This window comes from Saimiri boliviensis, chromosome 1 (genome assembly GCF_048565385.1).
Source record: "Saimiri boliviensis isolate mSaiBol1 chromosome 1, mSaiBol1.pri, whole genome shotgun sequence".
Classification (NCBI taxonomy): domain Eukaryota; kingdom Metazoa; phylum Chordata; class Mammalia; order Primates; family Cebidae; genus Saimiri; species Saimiri boliviensis.
The window spans coordinates 43,913,626-43,937,063 of NC_133449.1; the positions used below are offsets into that span (position 1 = coordinate 43,913,626).

General features: G+C 42.2%; 1 protein-coding gene across 1 annotated transcript in view; it reads left to right on the forward strand.

Moving 5' to 3' along the window:
• Positions 1-15,098: 15,098 nt before the first annotated feature.
• Positions 15,099-23,438, forward strand: part of SLC3A1 (solute carrier family 3 member 1) — a 60,252-nt gene continuing 51,912 nt past the window's right edge. The window contains exons 1-2 of the mRNA XM_074396723.1: positions 15,099-15,683; positions 20,033-20,085. The gene's annotated coding sequence lies outside the window, so the exon portion shown is untranslated. The remainder of the gene's footprint in view (positions 15,684-20,032; positions 20,086-23,438) is intronic.

Sequence of the window (23,438 nt, forward strand, 5' to 3'; positions counted from 1 at the left end):
TCCATGTGTTCTCATTGTTCAACACCCACCTATGAGTGAGAACATGTGGTGTTTGATTTTCTGTGTGTCAGTTTGCTGAGAATGATGGTTTCCAGGTTCATCCATGTCCCTACAAAGGACACGAACTCATTGTTTTTGATGGCTGCATAATATTCCATGGTGTATATGTGCCACATTTTCCCTGTCCAGTCTATCATTAATGGGCATTTGGGTTGGTTCCAGGTCTTTGCTATTGTGAATAGTGCTGCAATGAACATTTGTGTGCATGTGTCCTTATGGTAGAATGATTTATAATCCTTTGAATATATACCCAGTAATGGGATTGCTGGGTCAAATGGAATTTCTATTACTAGGTACTTGAGGAATCACCACACTGTTTTCCACAGTGGTTGAACTAATTCACACTCCCACCAACAGTGTAAAATTGTTCCTATTTCTCCACATCCTCTCCAGCATCTGTTGTCTCCAGATTTTTAAATGATCACTATTCTAACTGGCATGAGATGGCCTTCACTTATGAAGCTTAGTTTGGTTGTATATGAAATTCTGAGTTGAAAGTTCTTTTCTTTAAGGATGTTGAATATTGGCCCCTACTCTCTTCTGGCTTGTAGGATTTCTGCTGAGAGATCTGCTGTGAGTCTGATGGGCTTCCCTTTGTGGGTAACCTGACCTTTCTCTCTGGCTGCCCTTAGCATTTTCTCCTTCATTTCAACCCTGGTGAATCTGACGATTATGTGCCTTGGTGTTGCTCTTCTTGAGGAATATTTTTGTGGGGTTCTCTGTATTTTCTGGACTTGAATATTGGCCTGCCTTGCTAGGTTGAGGAAGTTTTCCTGGATGATATCCTGAAGAGTATTTTCCAGCTTGGATTCATTCTCTCCATCACATTCAGGTACACCTATCAAACGTAGATTAGGTCTTTTCACATAGTCCCATATTTCTTGAAGACTTTGTTCATTCCTTTTTATCCTTTTTTCTCTAACCTTGCCTTCTCGTTTTATGTCATTGAGTTGATCTTCAACCTCTGATATCCTTTCCTCTGCTTGGTTAATTTAGCTGTTGAAACTTGTGCATGCTTTGCGAAGTTCTCGTGTTGTGTTTTTCAGCTCCATCAATTCACTTATATTCCTCTCTAAGTTGTCCATTCTTGTTAGCATTTCATCAAATCTTTTTTGTAGGTTCTTAGTTTCTTTGCATTGGTTTAGAACATGTTCTTTTAGCTCACAGAAGTTTCTTATTACCCACCTTCTGAAGCCTGATTCTGTCATTTTATCACACTCATTCTCCATCCAGCCTTGTTCCCTTGCTGGTGAGGAGTTGTGATCCCTTGTAGGAGGAGAGGCATTCTGGTTTCAGGTGCTTTCATCCTTTTTTCACTGATTTCTTCCCATCTTTGTGGATTTATCCACCTGTTGTCTTTGAAGTTGTTGACTTTCAGATTGGGTCTCTGAGTGGACATCCAGTTTGTTGATGATGAAGTTATTTCCTTCTGTTTCTTAGTTTTCCTCCTACCAGTCAGGCCCCTGGGCTGAGGACTGCTGAGGTCCACTCCAGGTCCTGCTTGTCTGGGGATCACCTGCAGTGGCTACAGAACAGTAAGGGTTGCTGCCAGTTTCTTCTTCTGGTATCTTTGTCCCAGAAGGATACCCACCAAATGTCAGTCTGAGCTCTCCTTTATGAGGTGACTCTTTGGATACATGGGGGTCAGGGAGCTGATTGAGGAGACGGTCTGTCCTTTATAGGGGTTCAAGTGCAGAGCTGTGATCTCCATTGTTCATTTAGAGCTGCTGGGGAGGTACGTTTAAGTCTGCTGTGGCAGAACTCATAAACTCCCTTTTTTTTTTCCCCCAGGTGTTCTGTCCTGAGTAGTTAGGGCTTTATTTATGAGTTTCTGTTGTGCTGCTGCCTTTTTATCAGGGCTGCCCTGCCCAGCGAGGAGGCAGCCTAGTCACTGTCTGCCTGCAGAGGCTTTGCTGAGCTGTTGTGGGCTCTGCCCAGCTGCTGTGTGAACTTCCCTGCAGTCCTGTTTATATGGGTGTAGTTAGAACTGCCTCGGCAAAGCCAGCCCACCTCTGTAATGGCAGACTCTCTCTGTAGTGGCAGGTTGCCTCGGCAATGGCGGGCTGCCTCAGCAATGGCGGACTACCTCCTTAGTGGTGGAGTGCCTTGGTAATGGCGGACGCCCCTCCCCCACAGAGCTGGACCTTCCCGGGTTCAGCTGTGCTTGCTATAAAACTCTCAACCCAGAGCGTTTCCAATTGCTGTTTTCATGTGGGGGTGGGATCAGCCGAGCCTGATCACCTGGCTCCCTGACTCAGAGCCTTTTCTTTTATTTGAATGGTTGACTCTCTCCCAGGTGTTCCAGTTGCCTGTTGAAAAGGCACCGGAATCTGTGTGATTTCCCATGCAGCGACCCACTGCACTGGCTGAAACAGCAGCACTGAGATTCGTGGCTTTTTTTGCCCAGGAATCTCCTGGCCTGGCTCCCTGTTTCAGTCCCCTTTTTAATCAGATGAATGGGCAACTCTGCCTTCCCAGAGCTCCAGTTGCCAGCTAAAATGGTGCCCAGGCCCATGTATTTTGTACGGAGAACTGCCGCCCCGGGGTGCCAGCAAAGCAGCCTCACCAGCCAAACCAGCCACGCTGGTGACCCATGGGGCTCCTCCACCTGGGAATCTCCTGGTCTGTGGGCAATAAAAATCTGTCTGGAAATGCAGCGTCCATTCACCCTCTGTGCTTTCACTGGGAGCTGCAATCCTGAGCTGCTCCTAATCAGCCATCTTGTTTCTACAAGTCCTTTTTTTTTTTTTTTTTTTTTGAGATGGGGTCTTGCTCTGTTGCCCAGGCTGGAGTGTAGTGGCATGATCTTATCTCACTGCAACCTCTGCCTCCAGGGTTTAAGTGATTGCCCTGCCTCAGGCTCCTGAGTAGCTGGGACTACTGGCACAGGCCAACACACCTGGCTAATTTTTGTATTTTTAGTAGAGACTAGGTTTTACCATGTTGGTCAAGCTGGTCTTGAACTCCTGACCTTGTGATCCACCTGCCTCAGCCTCCCAAAGTGCTGGGATTACAAGCATGAGCCACTGCACCTGGCCATGAATACAAATCTTAATGACTCTTCTATATTAGACCTTTTTTTTGGCTTTAGTGACTTCCAATCTACATTTAGAAATGATAGTGAATTACTTGATATATATATGTGTGCATGTGTATGTGTGTGTGTGTGACTGTGTGTGTATATCTATGCGTAAATATGTACATATACATATGTATTTATTTTTAGGGCTTTTGGCTTTTTTAGGGTGGGATACATGAATCTGGCAGTTGAGACAGAATGTTTCCTATAGCGGTGTAACAGTGTACAATATTAAACTAATGAAATACCTTTCACCATCAACAATTTACATATCAATGCTGATTGCTTTAGCACTAGAAAAAATATGCCAGAATAAACTACATTTTCTAAACTGTGTTCACACCAAAAAATAACACACACACACTGCATGCCCATTTGAGAAGAGCCAATAAAGCAAACTCTAAACGATTTGTAGTTTTGTGCCCCCAAAAGTTTTCACATAGTAGTTCTGAAGTTTGTCATTTGTGTGTGCTTCAAAGATAGAGTCATAAATGTTACAGCTGGGCAGATCTTTAACTAGATATAATTATAAAATCTCAAAGTTGAGAAAACCCTGAATGCCAGATGATCTTTCAGTAGCCTCTGGTCTGAGTGTAAGTACAGTTCATTTCCATCCTGATCAGCTCTGCCTGTCCTATCACATCTCTGCTGCTTCTACTCAATTGTCTCATTAACCGTTGGGGTTATGAAAATAAATATTTAAAAGCTGCTGGAACCCATAGAGGACACTAAGCCTTGAGAGAGATGTAGCTGATCTGAGTCACATACGGTCACAATGTTTTGTTTCCCTGATGTATTCTTCCTGTTCTGTACAATGACTAGAGAGAATTAAGCTACATCAGGTACAAAAAGCTCCTGCCTTCTTAATTAATGACCTTCGTCATAGATTAACTTCTCCTTTATTGTCCTGCTTTGCTGATACCAGATGACAGAAAACCAATGACTACACCCTCTGTGAAAGGTGTTCAGTGTACCCTTCCCAAGAGAAACACTGCCTGTAACCAAATTGCTGTAATATGTGCCAACCCTGTGAGAAAAAATGTTGCAATCCTGCCAAAAACTCCGGTCTCTGCCTACGTAAATGAAACCTTAAGCTTCCTTCCTTCAGCAGGCTGACTCCATTCCTTTGGGGTTGGTCCTTCTGGGTGGGCTGTCCTCAAACTCTGTGCTTGAATAATCTGTTTAAATTAGATTCTGACCTTTTTGATTATTTCAGGTTGGCAGGGCCAAAATTTAACCACAGGTATTAGGATGACCCCCAGCATATTTTCTTTTCTGTCCCCCATGATTTCATTGATTACTAATAAACATCCTAACTCCAACTGTATTCACCACCCAAGACCCTTTTCTCCCAGTGTGCTCTCATGTTCTTGATCATTCTTAAAGTATGCAACCCAGAACTGAGCAGGTGTGGGCAGCGGAACTGTTTCATCCTTTATGTAGTTAATACTTTTCTGTTCTTCTATTTAACACCCAAATTTGAACTAGCTTTTCTGGCAACCGTATGATGCTGTTTGAGTCCTTCGAGCTTATTTTCACTGCTTTTAAGCAATGTTTTCCCATCCCACACTTGTGAGGTTGGTGTTTGGATTAACCTACTTTGTAGGACGTTTATTTGTTCCTATTACGTTTTCTTGGGTAAAATTCATTAACCTTCTGAGCTGGTTGTAGATTCATCTAAGATACGTTAACTATCTTATTCTTTCCAGTAACTCCAAAATTTCATATGTAAACCTTCCATACTGAATGCAACAAGTCCAACTACTGAGGCCCTGTGAGAGGCCTCAGAAACTTCTCTTCAGTAGGATGCAGGTTGACCAATCTTTTACTCAACATGCCTGAGGTAAGAATTTCAGCAATGTACTGATCCACTTATCTGCTCATATTTCTCCAGGTTATCGGTAAAGATAGCATAGGATTTTACATTCTTTGCAGAAGTCAATTGCATATAACCCAACTTATCAGGAGTTTCCACTTTGACCTGTTCCTCCAGGTCCTTACAAATTTCTGGTGTTGGTTTTTGCTTGTGGTATTGTTTGCATTATTTACGCATTTGAAAAATCCTGAGCTTGTTACAAGTCTTCCTGTGTAACTGCTGATTTCTTGGTTTTGTTTTTATTGTTGTTTTTGTTATTTTTAGGTACCTCTCCCTTTTTATTCTGTATGTTTTTGTTGTTGCCGTTGTTGTTTTGTTTTGTTTTGAGATGGAGTCTTGCCCTGTCACCAGGCTGGAGGGCAGTAGCGTGGTCTTGCCTCATTGCAACCTCTGCCTCGCAGGTTCAAGCAATTTTCCTGCCTCAGCCTCCCAAGTAGCTGGGATTAGAGGCGTGCGCCACCATGACCAGGTAATTTTTGTATTTTTAGTAGAGTCGGGGTTTCACCATGTTGACCAGGATGGTCTTGGATGGCACACCTTCCAAGAGACAGGCAACAGTTTAGACAGGGTAAGCTAAACTGCTGTAGTGGAACCAAATCTGTCATGTTCAAACATCACAGAAGATTATTTTTTGTTCATCTATAGACCAGGCTAGGTGTTCCAGGCCAGAGGCTTCTTCTTTTCCATGTGGTGACTCGGGTTTGAGACATTTTGCATCTGGTGGCTACCTATCACTCAGGGCCTTATAGTCATCAAAATCCCACCAGCACAAGGGGAAAGAGCAAGGGAAGGGTACCCTGCTTCTTCAAAGCCTTAACGTGAAGGCGGTGCACTTTGTTTCTGTTCGCATTTCATTGATGAGAGCATGGCCACACTTCGCTGTAGGTGCAAGGCGTGGGGCTGAGAAACTGTATGCCTGGTTGGTAGCTGCATCGCAGCTACAACTCAGTTACTATGGAACACAGGAAGCATAGTGCGAGGACAACTCCTGTGTCGGCCGCAGACAACCATTCTCTGGAGCAGGTAAACAGGTTCCACCATTTCGGAGAGATGCGGCATGCATATTAAGGCACTGTAGACAGAGAAAATGAACGGTTCAAACACAAGCTTCAAAAAATGAGATCTCTCCATGCACCCACCAGAATTACTAAGATTAAAAAGACTGATAATAACCATATGTTGGTAAAGATGTGTAACAACTGGAACTGTCAGCATTATTGGTAGAAGCATAATGACACAGTTGTGTTGGGAAAAGTTCTGGGGTTTCTTATAAAACAAAACATACACCTACATTATGTCCCATCATTTCCATGCCTAGGTATTTACCTAAGAGAAATAGAAACGGATGTCCTGCCCAGTGCAGTGGCTTATACCTGTAATCCCAGCACTTTGCAGAAGGCCAACGCAGACAGATTGCTTGAGCCCGGGAGTTTGAGACTGGCCTGGGAAACATGAAAAAAAAAAAAAACATCTCTATTAAAAATAAAAAAATAAGCCAAGCATGGTGGCATGTGACTGTGGTCCTAGCTACTCGAGAGGCTGAGGTGGGAGGATCACCTGAACCCAGGAGGTCGATGCTACAGTGAGCCATGATTGCACTATTGCATTCCAGCCTGGGCAACAGAGTGAAACGCTGTCTCAACAACAACAAACAAAAAATCAGGCCACGTGCAGTGGCTCACACCTGTAATCCCAACATTTTGGGAGTCCAAGGCGGTGGATCACCTGAGGTCAGGAGTTCGAGACCAGCCTGGCCAATATGGCAAAACCAACCCCGTCTCTATTAAAAATACAAAACGAAAAAAAAAATACAAAATGTATTTGTGTAGCATGGTGGCGCACACCTGTCGTCCTAGCTACTCAGGAGGTTGAGGCAGGAGAATCGCTTGAACCCGGGAGGCAGAGGCTGCTGTGAGCCAAGATTGCACTATTGTACTCCAGCCTGGGCGACAGAGTGAGACTCTGTCTCAAAAAAAAAAACACCTCAATTAATCAAAGGATTATAAATATAAACATGTATGTATCTAATAACAGTTTCAAAATGCGTAAGGCAAAAGCTGATAGAACTAACAAGAACTAGATAAATTCACATTTTTAGTTGGAAGTCTCAATATCTCAATACTTCTCACTCAATAATTGATAGAACACATAGACAAACAACGGATAAAGATATAGAAGACTTGAACAACACGACCAACCAACTTGCCTAAAATGACATTTAGACAGTACTCCACCCAACAGCAGCAGACTATGTATTCTTTTTAATTTATCAAAGTTATCAAAAATTGTGAGCTGCAGCTAAGATACTGTTTACAAGGAAATTTATAACTTGAAACACATATTAGGCCAGGTGCGGTGGCTCACTCCTGCAATCCCAGCACTTTGTGAGGCCGAGGCAGGCAGATTGCCTGAGGTCAGGAGTTAGAGACCAGCCTGGGCAACATGGCAAAACTCTGTCTCTACTAAAAATACAAAAAATTAGCCAGGTGTGGTGGCATGGGCCTATAATCCTAGCTACTCGGGAGGCTGAGTCACAAGAGTCGCTTGAACCTAGGAGGTAGAGGTTACAGTGAGCCGAAATTGTGCCACCGCACTCCAGACCGGGCTACAGACTCTGTCTCCAAAAACAAACAAACAAAAAGGAAGCCAGGCTGCAGTGGATCATGCCTGTAATCCCAGCACTTTGGGAGGCTGAGGCGGGAGGATCACAAGGTCAGGAGTTCGAGACCAGCCTGGCCAATATGGTAGTCTCTACTAAAAACACAAAAATTAGCCAGGCATGGTGGTGGGTGCCTGTAGTCCCAGCTTCTTGGGAGGCTGAGGCAGGAGAATCGCTTGAACCTGGGAAGCAGAGGTTGCAGTGAGCTGAGATTGTGCCATTGTACTCTAGCCTGGGCGACAGTGCAAGACTCTGTCTCAAAAAAAAAAAAAAAAAAAGAAAAAAAAGAAAAGAAAAAGAAAAACACATATTCAAAAAAATGTAAGATCACAGATTATTTAACTCACAGATTAATTATTTAATTTAATAATTAAGTACAAGCACAAGAAAGGAAGGAAGCAGTAGAAATGGATGGCATAGAATGTAGAAAATAGAGGAAAATCAAATTAGAAGCTGGCTCTTTGAAAAATATGAATAACATTAATAAACCTCTCTAACCAGACAAATCAGGAAAAAAGAAAAGCACACATCATCAATATCAGGAATGAAAGGGAAGATATCACCACTAGCCTGACAGACATTTTTTTTTTTCTTTGAGGCAGGGTCTCACCCTGTTGTTCAGGCTGGAGTGCACAGGCATGATAGCTTCCTGCAGTTTTTCTTTTTTCTTTTGAGACAGAATTTCCGCTCTTGTTGCCCAGGCTGGAGTGCAGTGGCACAATCTCAGCTCACTGCAACCTCCGCCTCCCGGGTTCAGGCTATTCTCCTGCCTCAGACTCCTGAGTAGTTGGAATGACAGGCACACATCACCATGCCCAGCTAACTTTTTGTATTGTTAGTAGAGACAGGGTTTTACCATGTTGGCCAGGTTGGTCTGGAACTCCTGACCTCAGATGATCCACCAGACTCAGCCTCCCAAAGTGCTGGGATTTTAGGTGTGAGCCACCGCACTCACCCTAGCTTCCTGCAGCCTTGACCTCCCAGTCTTGAGCAATCCTCCCACCTCAGCCTCCTGAGTAGCTGGATCGAGAGAGGTGTGCACCACCATTTCTGGCTAATTTTTGTATTTTTTAGTAGAAACAGGGTTTCACCATGCTGCCTAGGCTATCTCGAGCTCCTGGGCTCATGGGATCCTCCTGCCTTGGCCTCCCAAAGTGCTGGGATTACAAGCATTAGCCCCCGTGCCTGGCCTAGACTTTTTTTAAAGTTAAAGGAATACTATGAAAATGTTGATACTAATACATTTGACACCTTAAAGGAAATGAACAAATCCCTTGAAAGGCATTAACTATCAAAGTTCACTCAAGAAGAAACAGGTAACTTGAATAGCCCTGTGTTTTTTGAAGAAATCGAATTCATAATTGAATAGCCCTGTATCTATTACAGAAATAATTGCCTAGATATAATACTAAATATACATAAAGTCTTCCAGAGAACTGAAGAGGAGGGAGGCCTTCCAAAACCATTTTTTACCATTACTTTGGTATGAAACCAGACAAGCCTATATTACAAGGAGAAAAAACTGCAGGCCAATATCTCAAATATTGTTGTAATTTTTTTTTTTTTTTTTGAGATGGAGTTTCACTCTTGTTGACCCTGCTGGAGTGCAATGGCACAATCTTGGCTCACCACAACCTTCACCTCCCAGTTTCGAGTGATTCTTGTGCCTCGGCCTCATGAGTAGCTGGGATTCTGGGATTTTTAATAGAGACAGGTTTTCACCATGTTAGCCAGCCTGGTCTCGAACTCCTGACCTCAAGTGATCCACCCTCCTCAGCCTCCCAAAGTGCTGGGATTACTGGTGTGAGCCACCGCACCTGGCCAATTTATAGATGAAATAAAATTCTAATGAAAATTCTACTAGCCATTTTTTGGGGGTAGAGTTTGACAAGCTGATTTAAAAATGTATTTTAAATCTTAAATAATGCAAGTGACCTTGAATAGCCAAAATAACTTTGATGAAGAAGGATTAAATTGATGGATTCATATTACCCAATTACAAGAATTCCTATAAAGCTGTGGCAATTAAGATAATGTGGTTTTGGCATCAGGTTCTATATAACAAGGGAACACAATACAGAATCTTGAAATAGACCTGTACATATATGGTCTTGAGTTTTAACAAAAATGACATGGGAATTCAATGGCAAAAAGGAAAGTTCTTTATTTTTTAATTTTTGAGACAGGGTCTTGCTCTATTGCCCAGCCTGGAGTGCAGTGGTGTCATCTTGACTCACTGCAGGCTCGACCTCTGGGGTTCAAGTGATCCACCCACTTCAGTCTCCCACATAGCTGGGACAACAGCATGCACCACCATACTAGCTAACTTGTATTTTTTGTAGAGACAGGTTTTCCCTATGTTGCCCAGGCTATTCTCAAACTTCTGGGCTCAAGTGATCCACCCACCTCAGCCTCCCGGAGTGCTGGGATTACAGGTGTGAGCTACCATGCCCAGCTGAAAGTCTTTTTAACAAATGGTTTTGGAACAAATGCATAGCCATATGCAACTATAACAGTAACAGCAAAATCAACCTTGACCTTCTTATCTCATGCCACACAAGAATTAATTAGCAATTAATCACATTTAATGATAAGAGCTGAAACTAAAATTTCTAGATGATAACAGTGGAGGAAATCTTCGTAACCTTGAGTTAGGCAACACTCAGATAAAATACAGAAAACATATGAATAAGTACCATAAAAGAAATTATTGGTGAATCTGATTTAATAAAAATTAGAAACTTCTATTCTCCAAGAGAAACTGTCAAGAAAATTAAAAGGCAAGCCTTAGGCAACACATATCTGATAAAGGACTCATACTTAGGATAAACAACTTTTACAACTCAGTAACAAAAAGCAAAAATGGGTAAAATATTGCAAAATTAAATGGGCATTTCACTAAGGAAGATATACAAATGGAAATAAATGCTAATGTTCAACATTACTGGTCATTAGGGAAGCACAAATTATACTGTTGCTCACTAGAATGCCTAAAGTCACAAAAACTGGCATTGCAGTTTGTCAGCGAAAACATGGAGCAAATGGAGCTTTCATACATTGCTCATGGGAAGGTAAAAAAGTCCAACCATTTTAGGAAACAGTATGGCAGTTTCTTATGAAGTTAAACATTATACTAGCCTTATGATCTAGTAATTCTATTCCTCAGCATTTACCCAAAAGAACTCAAAGCAGCCTGGTGCAGTGGCTCGTGACTGTAATCCCAGCACTTTGGGAGGCCAAGGTGAGTGGATCATTTGAGGTCAGGAGTTCGAGACTAGCCTGGCCAACATGGTGAAACCCTGTCTCTACTAAAATTACAAAAATGAGCCAGGTGTGATGGTGGGTGCCTATAATCCCAGCTTCTTGGGAGGCTGAGGCAGAAGAATGGCTAGAACTCGGGAGGCAGAGATGGTGGTGAGCCGAGATTGCGCCATTGCACTCCAGCCTGGGTAACAGAGACAGACTCTGTCTCAAAAAATAAATAAATAATAAAAACATATGTCCACAAATATACCTGTCTGTACATAAATGTTCGTGAGAGCTTTTATTCATATAGTCCAAAATTGGAAACACCCCAAAAGTCCATCAACTAGTGAGTGAATAAACCACATCTATAACAAGGAAAGCTATTTAGCAACAAATGGAATCAACTACTACAATAATTCATTCAACAACATGGATGAATCTCATAAGCATCATACTAAATGAAAGAAGACAGACAAAAAAAGACTACATAATATCTGAATCCAACTATCCGAAATCATAGAAGAGGCAAAATTGGAGGGACAGAAAGCATGTCAATTGTTGGTAGGGGCTGGATTTGGGGGGAACGCATGAGGAATCTTTGGTTGGGGGTGATGGCACCATTCTGTATCATGATTGTTGTGGTGGTTACATTTACCAAAACTCATAAAATTATATGCCTAAAAATGGTCCGTATGCATTTTATGCCTTATTATCGAAGAAGAGAGAGGAGGAAGAGGAGGAAGATGTTAATGTAGATGTTGGGTTTATTGGTGTTTATTGTAAACATTTTCAAATCTGCTTTAGAGTTGGTAATTTTTATTTTAAAATATTCCAAAGCAGTCAGGATGGCTGAGCTAAGGCGCTGTGTTCAGGTCATAGTCTCCCCTGGAGTTGTGGGTTCAAGTCCCACTTCTGACAAAGCCGAATTTCCTGCTAGGTGCGGTGGCTCACACCTGTAATCCTAGCACTTCTGGAGGCCATGGTGGGCAGATCACTTGAGGTCAGGAGTTCGAGACCAGCCTGACCAACATGGTGAAACCCCATCTCTACTAAAAAAAAAATACAAAAATTAGCCAGGCATGGTGGCGGGTGCCTGGAGTCCTACCTACTCAGGAGGCTGAGGCAGGAGAATGGCTTGAACCTGGGAGGCAGAGGTTGCAGTGAGCCAAAATCGCACCACTGCACTCCAGCCTGGGTGACAGAGTGAGGCTCTGTCTTAAAAACAAAACAAGACAAGAAGCCAAAAAATAGGAACTTGAGATGAAAGCCACAAGAGAAGAAAACTCCAAATTTTATGCCCTGAGTTACTTTTCACATCAGCACCTCTAAGTAACCTGCTTAGGGTAAGTAGCACCAGGGATTTACTATTTATCTATGTATTTATTTAGTACTTATGTATATATGTGTATATATATTATATATATATAATATATATACACATATACATAATATATATATAAAAATATATATATATAAAATATATATATGAAAGTATTTATTATCTGAGTTATTTAATCATTTAATGATTTTCCTGAACAATTGCTGGGGTGATGGTGGCGACAGAGTAAGGAGCAAAGCTAGTATACAATACTTTGCCAAGTAATCCATTTATATGGTTTGAATTATGTCATATGAAATTGATCATGGCTATTTTATTTTATTTTTAAGATGGAGTCTCTCTCTGTCACCCAGGCTGGAGTGCAGTGGTGCAATCTTAGCTCACTGCAACCTCCACCTCCTGGGTTTAAGCAATTCTCCTGCCTCAGCCACCCAGGTGGCTAGGACTCCAGGCACCTGCCACCACTCCCAGCTAATTTTCTTGTATTTTTAATAGAGATGGGGTTTCACCTTATTGGTCAGGCTGGTCTCCAACTCCTGACCTCAAGCAATCTGCCTGCCTCAGCCTCCCAAAGTGCTGGATTACAGGCGTGAGCCACAGTGCCTGGCCAGCTGCTGCTGCTGCTGCTGCTTCTTTTTTTTTTTTTAAGAGGGGGTTTCATCACGTTAGTCAGGCTGGTCTTGAACTCCTGACCTCAGGTGATCCACCTGCCTCAGCCTCCCAAAATGCTGGGATTAGAAACGTGAGCCACTGCACCCGTCGGCTTCTTTATTTTATAATCCCATCTAATACCCTCACCCAACAATCAGGAAGACCTATTAATAGAATCTGACTGGAATGTTGTAAAAGTTACAAAGTTTCATTGACATCCAACTATAGAAGATGCTGGTAGTTTTTTTGTTTTTGTTTTTGTTTTTTGCTTCTCCAGATCCACAGTTTTGTAACCTTTTAGAACAGTTCCATTTGCATGGCATTCTCGCTAATGCAACTGATAGGGTTTGGCTGTGTCCCCACCCAATCTCAACTTGCATTGTATCTCCCAGGATTCCCACGTGTTGTGGGAGGGACCCAAGTGGGGGTAATTGAGTCATTGGGGGCTGGTCTTTCCTGGGCTATTCTCCTGATACTGAATAAATCTCACAAGATCTGATGGGTTTAGCAGGGGTTTCTGCTTTTGCTTCTTGCTCATTTTTCTCTTGCCGCCCCCATGTAGGAAGTGCTTTTGGCCTCCTGCCGTGATTCTGAGCCCTCCCCAGCCATGTGGAACTGTAAGTCCAATTCAGCCTCTTTTTCTTCCCAGTCTCGGGTATGTCTTTATCAGTAGCATGAAAACAGACTAATACAGGCAATGTTGCCAAAGCCAAGCACACTTTAATTTGCTGCTTATAAGGTGGAGGGTGCCTCCATTTTAATTTTGATGCCTCTTCAAGCTTTAGGAAAGCAGGCTTCTACCTTTTAAGCAAAGATGATTGCCTTTCTGGTAAAAAGGTATACTATAGGCTTAGCATGGCATCCTTTAAGGCCCCGGAAGTGATAATGTTGTTGGTAATGATCCCTTAACATATATGGCTATTGTTCTGTATTCTATAGATTGGGGTCAATAAACTTTGTAATGGGCCAGAGAGTGAATATTTTAGGTTTGAAAGCCATGTGGTCTCTGTCTCTCAGCTCTGCTGTTACGATAAGCAGTCATAGACAACAAATAAAGTAGCTGTGTTGTGTGTTCCGATGAAACTTTATATACAGAAACAGGCTTGGAGGTGGATTTGACCTGAGCTGAAGTTTGTTGAACCCAGCTGTAGATTGTAAACATCACTGAAAACAAATATGCAACTTGTTATGATAGACTGTTTATACAATCAAACAACGTAGGTGCTTCCATGAAGAGAACCAATACTGAATAATGAAATATCCATTGGGAAGTTCTCATATCTGAAAATTAGGGTCTACATATTCTGGGACTCTGCATGATTAAGTGATATACAAAAATCTCTGATTTATAGAAAATATAATGATATTTATCCAAGATAGTTTAGAAATGTTTCACAGATTCACCACTTTGGTTGCTAAACCAAGTATAATTTAGCTACAAAAGTAAAATTCAGAGTAGGTTTTACTTTTTTGTCTGTTTTTCTATAAGATTATTATACTTTTTTATATTTAGCAAGTAATCTAAGGTGACCATTATTCATGTTAATACATTCCAACAAATCAGATTGACTCCTATTGATGATTTAGCTCTATAATTTTTTTATTCTGGGCTGTAAGAAGTAGGTAAGGACAGAACTACCATCTATGACTAGAATTTATGCAATTTGCAATGCTCCCTTGTACTTAGATCATTTCCCTTGACTTAAAGCAGCATTATTGCTTAAGAACTTCTGAACAATCATGATTTAAGCAAAGATATTGTTGCTAAATAGAACTTAGAGCCAGGTGCATTGGCTTATGGCTGTAATCCCCACCACTTTGGGTGGCTGAGGTGGGCAGATCCCTTGAGGTCAGGAGTTTGAGACCAGCCTGGCCAACATGGCAAAACCCTATCTCTACAAAAATACAAAAAATTAGCTGGGCATGATGATGTGCTCCTACAATCTTAGGTACTCAGGAGGCTGAGGCAGGAGAATTGCTTGAACCTGGGAGGCGGAGGTTGCAGTGAGCTGAGATCACACCACTGCACTCCAGCCTGAGTGATAAAGTGAGACTCTGTCTCAAAAAATAAAATACAATAAAAGTAAATAGAACTTAGAAAATCTAAGAGTCCTTGTTGCATGATCATATCATTTATATTAAATGAATATATTTTAAAAGATGAAAAGGAAGAAAGAGAAACAAAAAAAGATATTATGGTGAATATATAATGCTTTGCTTTTCTAGTCTCCTCCTACTCAGCGTTTACTGTCAAGTAGAACTAGTATTTATTTCTTATTTAGTGGGAGAATTTTCTAGCTGCTTTTTGGGATAAGTGAGGATAGAAAAATTACTTCCACCGGGTGCTCATGCCTGTAATACCAGCACTTTAGAAGCCCAAGGAGGGAGAATTGCCTGAGCCCATGAGTTGAGTTCAAGACAAGCGTGAGCAATATAAGGAGAGCTGTCTCTACAAAAAACAAACAAACAAAAAAGCCACTTAAAAACAATTAGTCAAGCATGGTAGAGTACCCTGGTGGGATGATCACTTGAGTCTAGGAGGCAGAGGTTGCAGTGAGCCAAGATCGTACCACTGCAGTCCAGCCTGCATGCCAGAGCAAGAACCTGTTAAAAAAAAAAAAAGGAAAGGAAGGAGAATAGTTCAAATACTGACTGTAATTTTATTACTATACTAACAATGACAACTTTTATCAGTAATATAGGCCTTGCTATGCAAAGCTCTTTGTTGGAGAGGGAGCTGACCAATTTTCACAAGAGGAACTCATTACCACTGGTAGGTAGTTTTATATACTATTTTATTTAATCTTTCTAACAACCTTGTAAGTGTAACAGGTGAGGTGTGGTGGCTCACACCTGTAATCCCAGCACTTTGGGAGTTGGGTGGATTGCTTGAGCTCAGGAGTTCAAGAAGCCTAGTCAACATGGTGAAACGCCATTTCTACAAAAAAAAAAAAAAAAAAAAAATTAGTCAGGCATGGTGATGCGCTCCTGTAGTCCCAGCTACTGGGGAGACTGATGGTGTGAGCCCAGGAGGTAGAGGCTGCAGTGAGCCAAGATTGAGCCATTGCATTCCTGGGAGACGGAGCCAGATTCTGTCTTTAAAAAAAAAAAAAAAAGGAAAAAGCAAAAGAACAATGTAGATTTTCCATCAAGCTACATTCTACTTAAAAGAGCTATCCTTTGATGTAAGATTATGTTCTTTCTGCATGTTTTAGTGTTACAATGTCCTTCACAAAATAAAATATTGAGAGGAGATGATAGATTTTTATGTATTAATTATTATTTTTTGAGACAGAGTCTCATTCTGTCACCCAGGCTGCTCATTATCCTACAATGTTCCAAATACAAAGTTTCATTTTTCGCATGTCTTCTAAGCCAAGCCTAGAATTCTATTCTATAGAAATTCCTGGATTCCTATATAAGTGAACAAGGGGAAAAGTCCAAATTTAGTTGAGTTCAAAAGCAGTCTGAGAGTGGAAAAAAAGACTCCTCAAATATTGGCACAAACTTAATATCTGTATTGCAGTTGCGCTCTTCCAAACCCTATGCGCCAACAACATTTCTTGCCTTTCTCTCTCTATCTCTTTCTTTCTTTCTTTTGAGATGAAGTCTCACTTTGTTGCCCAGGCTGGAGTGCAATGGGGTGATCTTGGTTCACTGCAACCTCTACGTCCCAGGTTCAAACGATTCTCTTGCCTCAGCCTCTCAAGTAGTTGAGATCATAGGTGTATGACACCACACACGGCTTTTTTTTTTTTTTTTTTTTCTGAGACAGAGTTTCACTTGTCACCCAGGCTGGAGTGCAATGGCACAATCTCGGCTCACTGCAACCTCTGCCTCCCGGGTTCAAGTGATTCTTCTGCCTCAGCCTTCCAAGTATCTGAGACTAAGGTGCCTGCCACCACGCCTGGCTGGTTTTTGTATTTCTAGTAGATATGGGGTTTCACCATGTTGGCTAGGCTGGACTTGAACTCCTGACCTCAGGCAATCCGTCTGCCTCAACCTCCCAAAGTGCTGGGATTATAGGCGTGACATACCACACCCAGAGGCAGAATTTCACCATGTTGGCCACACTGGTCTCAAACTCCTGACCTTAAGTGATCCTCCGGCTTCAGCCTTCCAAATTGCTGGGATGACAGGCATGAGCCACCATGCGTGGCCAGATTATTTTTAAATATTTTTATTGAGCAAAAGAAGATATGGCACCCTATTTTGGCTTCTAAAATATTGTTGGACTTTTTTGGAATTTCATTGCCCATGAAATCCAAAATTTGGGAACCATTGTTCTAACTGAACATACAAACTAGCAGACTGACTATCGATTAAGCCACAGATTTTTTTTTTTAATTAAAAAAATTTTTTTGGGGCCGGGCGCGGTGGCTCAAGCTTGTAATCCCAGCACTTTGGGAGGCTGAGGCGGGTGGATCATGAGGTCAAGAGATCGAGACCATCCTGGTCAACATGGTGAAACCCCGTCTCTACTAAAAATACAAAAAATTAGCTGGGCATGGTGGCGCGTGCCTGTAATCCCAGCTACTCAGGAGGCTGAGACAGGAGAATTGCCTGAACCCAGGAGGCGGAGGTTGCGGTGAGCTGAGATCGCGCCATTGCACTCTAGCCTGGGTAACAAGAACGAAACTCCGTCTCAAAAAAAAAAAAAAAAAAAAAAAAAAAAAAAAAAAAATTTTTTTTTACAAAGACGGGGTTTCACCATGTTGGTCAGGCTGGTCTTGAACTCCCGACCTCAGGTGATCCAAAGTGCTTGGATTACAGGCATGAGCCACCACACCCGGCTTTTTTTTTTTTTTTTTTTTTTTTTTTGAGATGGACCTTCACTGTGTCACCAGTCTGGAGTGCAGTGGCACAATCTCGGCTCACTGCAATCTCTGCCTCCCGATTTCAAGTGATTCTTCTGCCTCAGCCTCCTAAGTAGCTGGGACCACAAGCGCGTGTCACCATGCCCAGCTAATTTTTGTATTTTTAGTAGAGATGGGGTTTCACCATGTTGGCCAGGCTGGTCTTGAACTCCTGACCTATGTGATCCGCCCGCCTCGACCTCCCAAAGTGCTGGGATTATAGGCATGAGCCACCGTGCCTGGCCTAAGCCACTTTTTTTTTTTTTAGTTAATTTTTTTTTTTTTTTCAGTTTAAAGAATGGTGGTGTATAAATAAACCCTGGTATAGAGAGACTGCTATAACCTCAGAAGAGCAAAGACTCAGAGTATTATTCCATCACACCAAAGGTCCTTTAAATCAAACATGGATTTGAGTGAACTGGCAACATTTAAAATGTGTAGAATTTTACTTGTTAATACAGATTTCCAGCTTCCCTAGAAAAATTAGATCTGGCCATCTTGAGCCCACATGTTCCTGGAGCACAGTGGCTATGGCCCTGTGGGGATGGCATGAGCCTCTGGTTTGCCATCATCCCCATCATTTTCTACTGTGTCTTGCCCTGCCTGCTTCACTGGTGTGTGTGCCATCCCAATCCTGTTGGCTTTTATGTTTGCAGCCTCATGCAAGTGTGGTCTAAGGATCACAGCACTGATGTCACCTGAGAGGTGGTCAGAAATGCAGAATCTCAGGTTTCGCCCCAAATCTACCGAATCAAAACCTGCCTCTTAACAAAATCTCCAGGAAAATCATATGCAGATTAAAGTTTGAGAAGTCCTTTGAGCAGAACCAGGAACTTCAAAATCCTTTCCTTTCCTCAACCAGATTCTGTGGCCATGGTCAAACCTCTGAACTATTCACCGTAGCAACAGGTACAACTCACAGTGCCTAGGACGGGAAGACAGAACAAAATCGTAAAGCAGCTACCATGCCGGGCACTTATAATCCCAGCACTTGCGTAGGCCCGGCAGACAGATCACCTGAGGTCAAGAGTTGAATAGCAGCCTGGGCAACATAGTGAAACCCCATCACTACTAAAAATACAAAAAAATTAGCTGGGCGTGGTGATGCAAGCCTGTAGTCCCAGCTACTTGGGAGGCTGAGGCAGGAGAATTGCTTGAATCTGAGAGGCGGAGGTTGCAGTGAGCCAAGATGGCGCAACTGCACTCCAGCTTGGGTGACAGATCGAGACCCTGTCTCAAACAAACAAACAAAAAAAGCCATTATAAGGATGAATGTGCAAATATATAATGCACACTGGGCTGGTATCAATGTCTACTGGAGTGATGGTGGTGGTAGGGGGATAGAAGATGGAGCTGGGCGTCAAAGCCAGGCCAGGAGGAGATGTCCAGAATGAGGTGCTCACAGTCTGCAGTAAGGGAATCCTTGCCAGCGCTGATTGGCTTCAGCACAGAGCCTGATCTGGATATACTAAGAAAGCAATAAGATTGGAAATATATTTTGAGCATAAACTGTAGCTTAGACTTTTAGGCTAAGATATTGGCCTTTGTTCTCTTTATAATGGAAGCCATTGATAGCTTTAGAGGTGTGAAATGAGTGTTTTGAGGTTAATAGTCTGACAGATGATTATGCAGGGTCAGTGGGCTGTATTTTAAAGACACACAGTCAGAATGGTTTTATACACAAGCCTAGTTGTGGGTAAAGCAAATTCCTTAAGATGTGACATATTTTGTGTGTTTCCTAACTATATTGGTGTGTGTTACTCTGATATGTATACTCAGAGTTCCTGACCCAGCACCCAAAGCCATGCTGAATCTTTCCTGGCTTTTTGTCAGGCGTTGCCATGAGAGTGACCATTAAAGGTCAGAGAGTCACACGGCCTCTCCCAGGGATGCTGGGCTGGCCTGGGAATTGAGGAATTCACTCCGTATCCAAGAACCACATTTCCCCAGCTGTAAGATGGCAGAGAATAATGTTTATGTCCCAGTGAAGTTCTAACACACAGTGTTCTCAGATGACTGGCAGCATTTTGAAAGCAACATGTGACTGTGTAATTTACGCTCTTTGAATTTTCAGTGAGACTATTCGTGGCAGTACAATGTCTATCTATGCTCCTAATTAGAAGTTTTCCAGAACAGTTCATGTGTCTGAAATTTGAAATATCTGTCACAGGGCATTAAATGTGGCATTTAGCTGTTGGGTGATTTTTTCAATAGACCTTTGTTAAAGACCAGATATAATGTGTCATTGTTTCTTTTGTGATTCTAGATTCCTTTTGAGAACTAAATGTTTAAGCAGTAAAGAATTGAGACACCCTATGGGTAAGAGCTTTTATAAATCAGCCCATTACACCATGAATTCAATTACATTGTCGGTCAATGACATCACGTAAGGACCAGATTATACTTTTCTGTTTGTGTGTGTTTTGTGTTGATTTGTCAAGCCTGGAGGGTTGGCCACCAGTAAGAAGTTGAAATGGCCACTGAAGTCCCCTAGCTGTGGTTGTCACAAACTTGCGTCTGAGATATACAGAAACACTTGCCTGTCATCAGGCTGAAGCTTTCAGTTCAGGCTGTACTAATGCCTGTTGGAAATATAAAATAAAGCACTTTTACAACCCAACAACAAAAAAATCCAATTGCCTAATAAAAAGATGGGCAGGCCGGGCGCGGTGGCTCAAGCCTGTAATCCCAGCACTTTGGGAGGCCGAGGCGGGTGGATCACGAGGTCAAGAGATCGAGACCATCCTGATCAACATGGTGAAACCCCGTCTCTACCAAAAATACAAAAAATGAGCTGGGCATGGTAGCGCGTGCCTGTAATCCCAGCTACTCAGGAGGCTGAGGCAGGAGAATTGCCTGAACCCAGGAGGCGGAGGTTGCGGTGAGCCGAGATCGCGCCATTGCACTCCAGCCTGGGTAACAAGAGCGAAACTCCCTCTCATAAAAAAAAATAAAATAAAAATAAAAATAAAAAAATAAAAAATAAAAAGATGGGCAAAGGACTCAGACATTTCTCCAAGGATGATATCCAAATAACCAATGAGAACACATGAAAAGATGTTCAACATCATCAATTTCATCAGAGAAATGCAAATCGAAAGAACATTGAGCTATCACCTCACACTTGTTGGGATGACTGCTATCAAAAAACAAAACAAAACAGAAAATAACAAGTGTTGATAAGGATGTTGCAAAATTGAAGCCCCTGTGCACTGTTAATGGGATTGTAAAATGGTGTAACCGCTATAGAAAACAGTATAAACATTCATCAAAAAATAAAAAATAGAACTACCATATGACACAGCAATCTCACTTTTGGTTATATATCCAAAATAATTGAAAGCAGGGTCTCCAAGAAATACTTGTACACTCATGTTCATAGCAGTGTTATTAACGATAGCCCAAAGATGGACACAAACCAAGAGTTTGACAGATGAATGGATAAACAAAATGTAGTATATACATACAATGGAATATTATCCAGCCTTAAAAAGGAAAGGCCAGGCACAGTGGCTCACACCTGTGATTCTAGAACTTTGGGAGGCCAAGGAAGGAGGACTGCCTGAGGCCAGGAGTTTGAGACCAGTCTGGGCTATATCGTGAGACCCTGCCAATCTCTATTAAAAAAATAAATTAAAAATTAGCTGGATGTGGTTAGTGGTGCATGCCTGTAGTCCCAGCTACTTAGAAGGTTGAGCAGGAGGATCGCTGGAGCCCAGGAGTTCAAGGCTGAAGTAAGCTATGATTATGGTACTGCACTCTAGTCTGGGCAACAGAGCAAGACCTTGTTTTTTAAAAAAATAAAAAGGAAGGAAATTCTGTCACATGCTACAACACGTATGAACCTTGAAGACATTATGCTAAGTGAAATAAGCCAATCACAAAAAGACAAATGCTATAGGATTGCACTTACATATCTACAGTGCTCATAGAAGCAGAAAGTGGAATATTGGTTACCCTGGGCTGAGAGGGAGGCAAAGAGGAGTTGTTAAAGGGTATACAGTTTCTAATTTGCAAGATGAAAAAGTTCTGGAGATTGGTGTCACAGCAATGTGAATATACTTAACACTCTGAACTGTATACTTAAAAATAATTAAGATGGCACAGTTTATGTGTTTCTACCACAATAAAGAAAATACACAATAATTGCGTTAATAGCCCAATGAGTAGCCTCCCGTATCTATAACCTTTGCCTTATAACTTCTTAGTCCCTGACATGCTGACTCTGGGCTTAGCACATAAAGTACAGTCAAAAACAAGCTGTGTAACTTCTGAGGCCAGGTCACAAAAAGGATCTCATTTCTGCCTGCTCTCTCAATTGGGGCACTAACGTTTGGTACCAAGCCAGCATGCTATGAAGGAGTCCACAGTTGCCAACATGGAGACTGCACTGAAGCAATACAGGAATCGAGAACAGAGACCTCCAGCCCTACTCCCCACCCAGCTGGCTGTCAGCATCAGCTGCACCAAGGAAGACATATGGATGACAAATAAGCATGAGAAAAGATACTCAACACTATTAGTCTTTAGAGAAGTATAAATTAAAAGCACAGTGAGACACCACTACCTACCTACCAGTATGACATGGTAATCGCCCTATAACTGCATACCTCAACCATACCTCAGCTTTTCCATTGAAACTGCTCTCTGTAACCCTAATGTGACAGGCAAGCAGTCCACATCCATGCCATCTTGGCCCCTGCGACTTTTAATAAGTAACTAAGGTCTGTAATTTCCACCCTGTAATTTCCAGACAGTATGTAAACTAATGCTTATCTTGACGTCTGTGAACCACTTAAGTAACAATCGGAATGTCCAAAGTTCCCTGGCCCTAGGAATGTTCGAAGCCCCTCACCCTCATCTCTGCCCAGGTGGTGACTTATGGAATACCCAAAGTCCAGTGGCACTCGGAATGTCTGAAGCCCCTCACCCTGACCCCTGCCCCTCACCCTCACTCCTGAGGTGGTTTACAGGCGTAAAAGGTCTTGACACCCTCCTTTCAGGGCCACGGATTGGAGAGACATGAGTTCTCCATGGCCACCGGCAATAAAGACCCTGCAATTTGGCATACTTTTGTCTTGGTGTTGACTTTCTTTGCTCGCTCCAGTACAACATCAGAATCACTGAAATTAGACAACAGAGAAAGTGCTGGCAAGAATGGGGAAGACTTGGCACTCTCACACGCCAATGAAGATAAAGCAAAATGATACTGTCACCGGTAGTTGTTGTCCAGGTTCTTGGCGTTTTGAAGAGATTGGACAAAATGCCCAGCAAAGCAAAGAAAGAATGAAGCAACAAAAGAACAAAAGCAGGGATTTACTGAAAACAAAAGTACACTCCACAGTGTGGGAGTGGCCCAAGCAGCGGCTCAAGGGCCCAGATATAGAATCTTCTTGGGTCTGAATACCTTCTAGAAGTTTCCCATTGGCCACTTTATGCTCACCTAAATGAAGTGGTAGCCCGCAATTAGTCTGGTTGCAGAAAGCAGCCAACCAGAGGCAGAAGTGAAGTTACAAAAGTTGCACTCCTGTGCAAACTAAAATGATTGCTTTCTACAACCAATCAGAGGCTGGGGTGAAGTGACAAAGTTATACTTCTATGCAAACAAGGACTCCGCCCACAATCAGTCTGATTGGTTGTGGACAGCAACCATTCAGAGGCTGGAGTGAAGT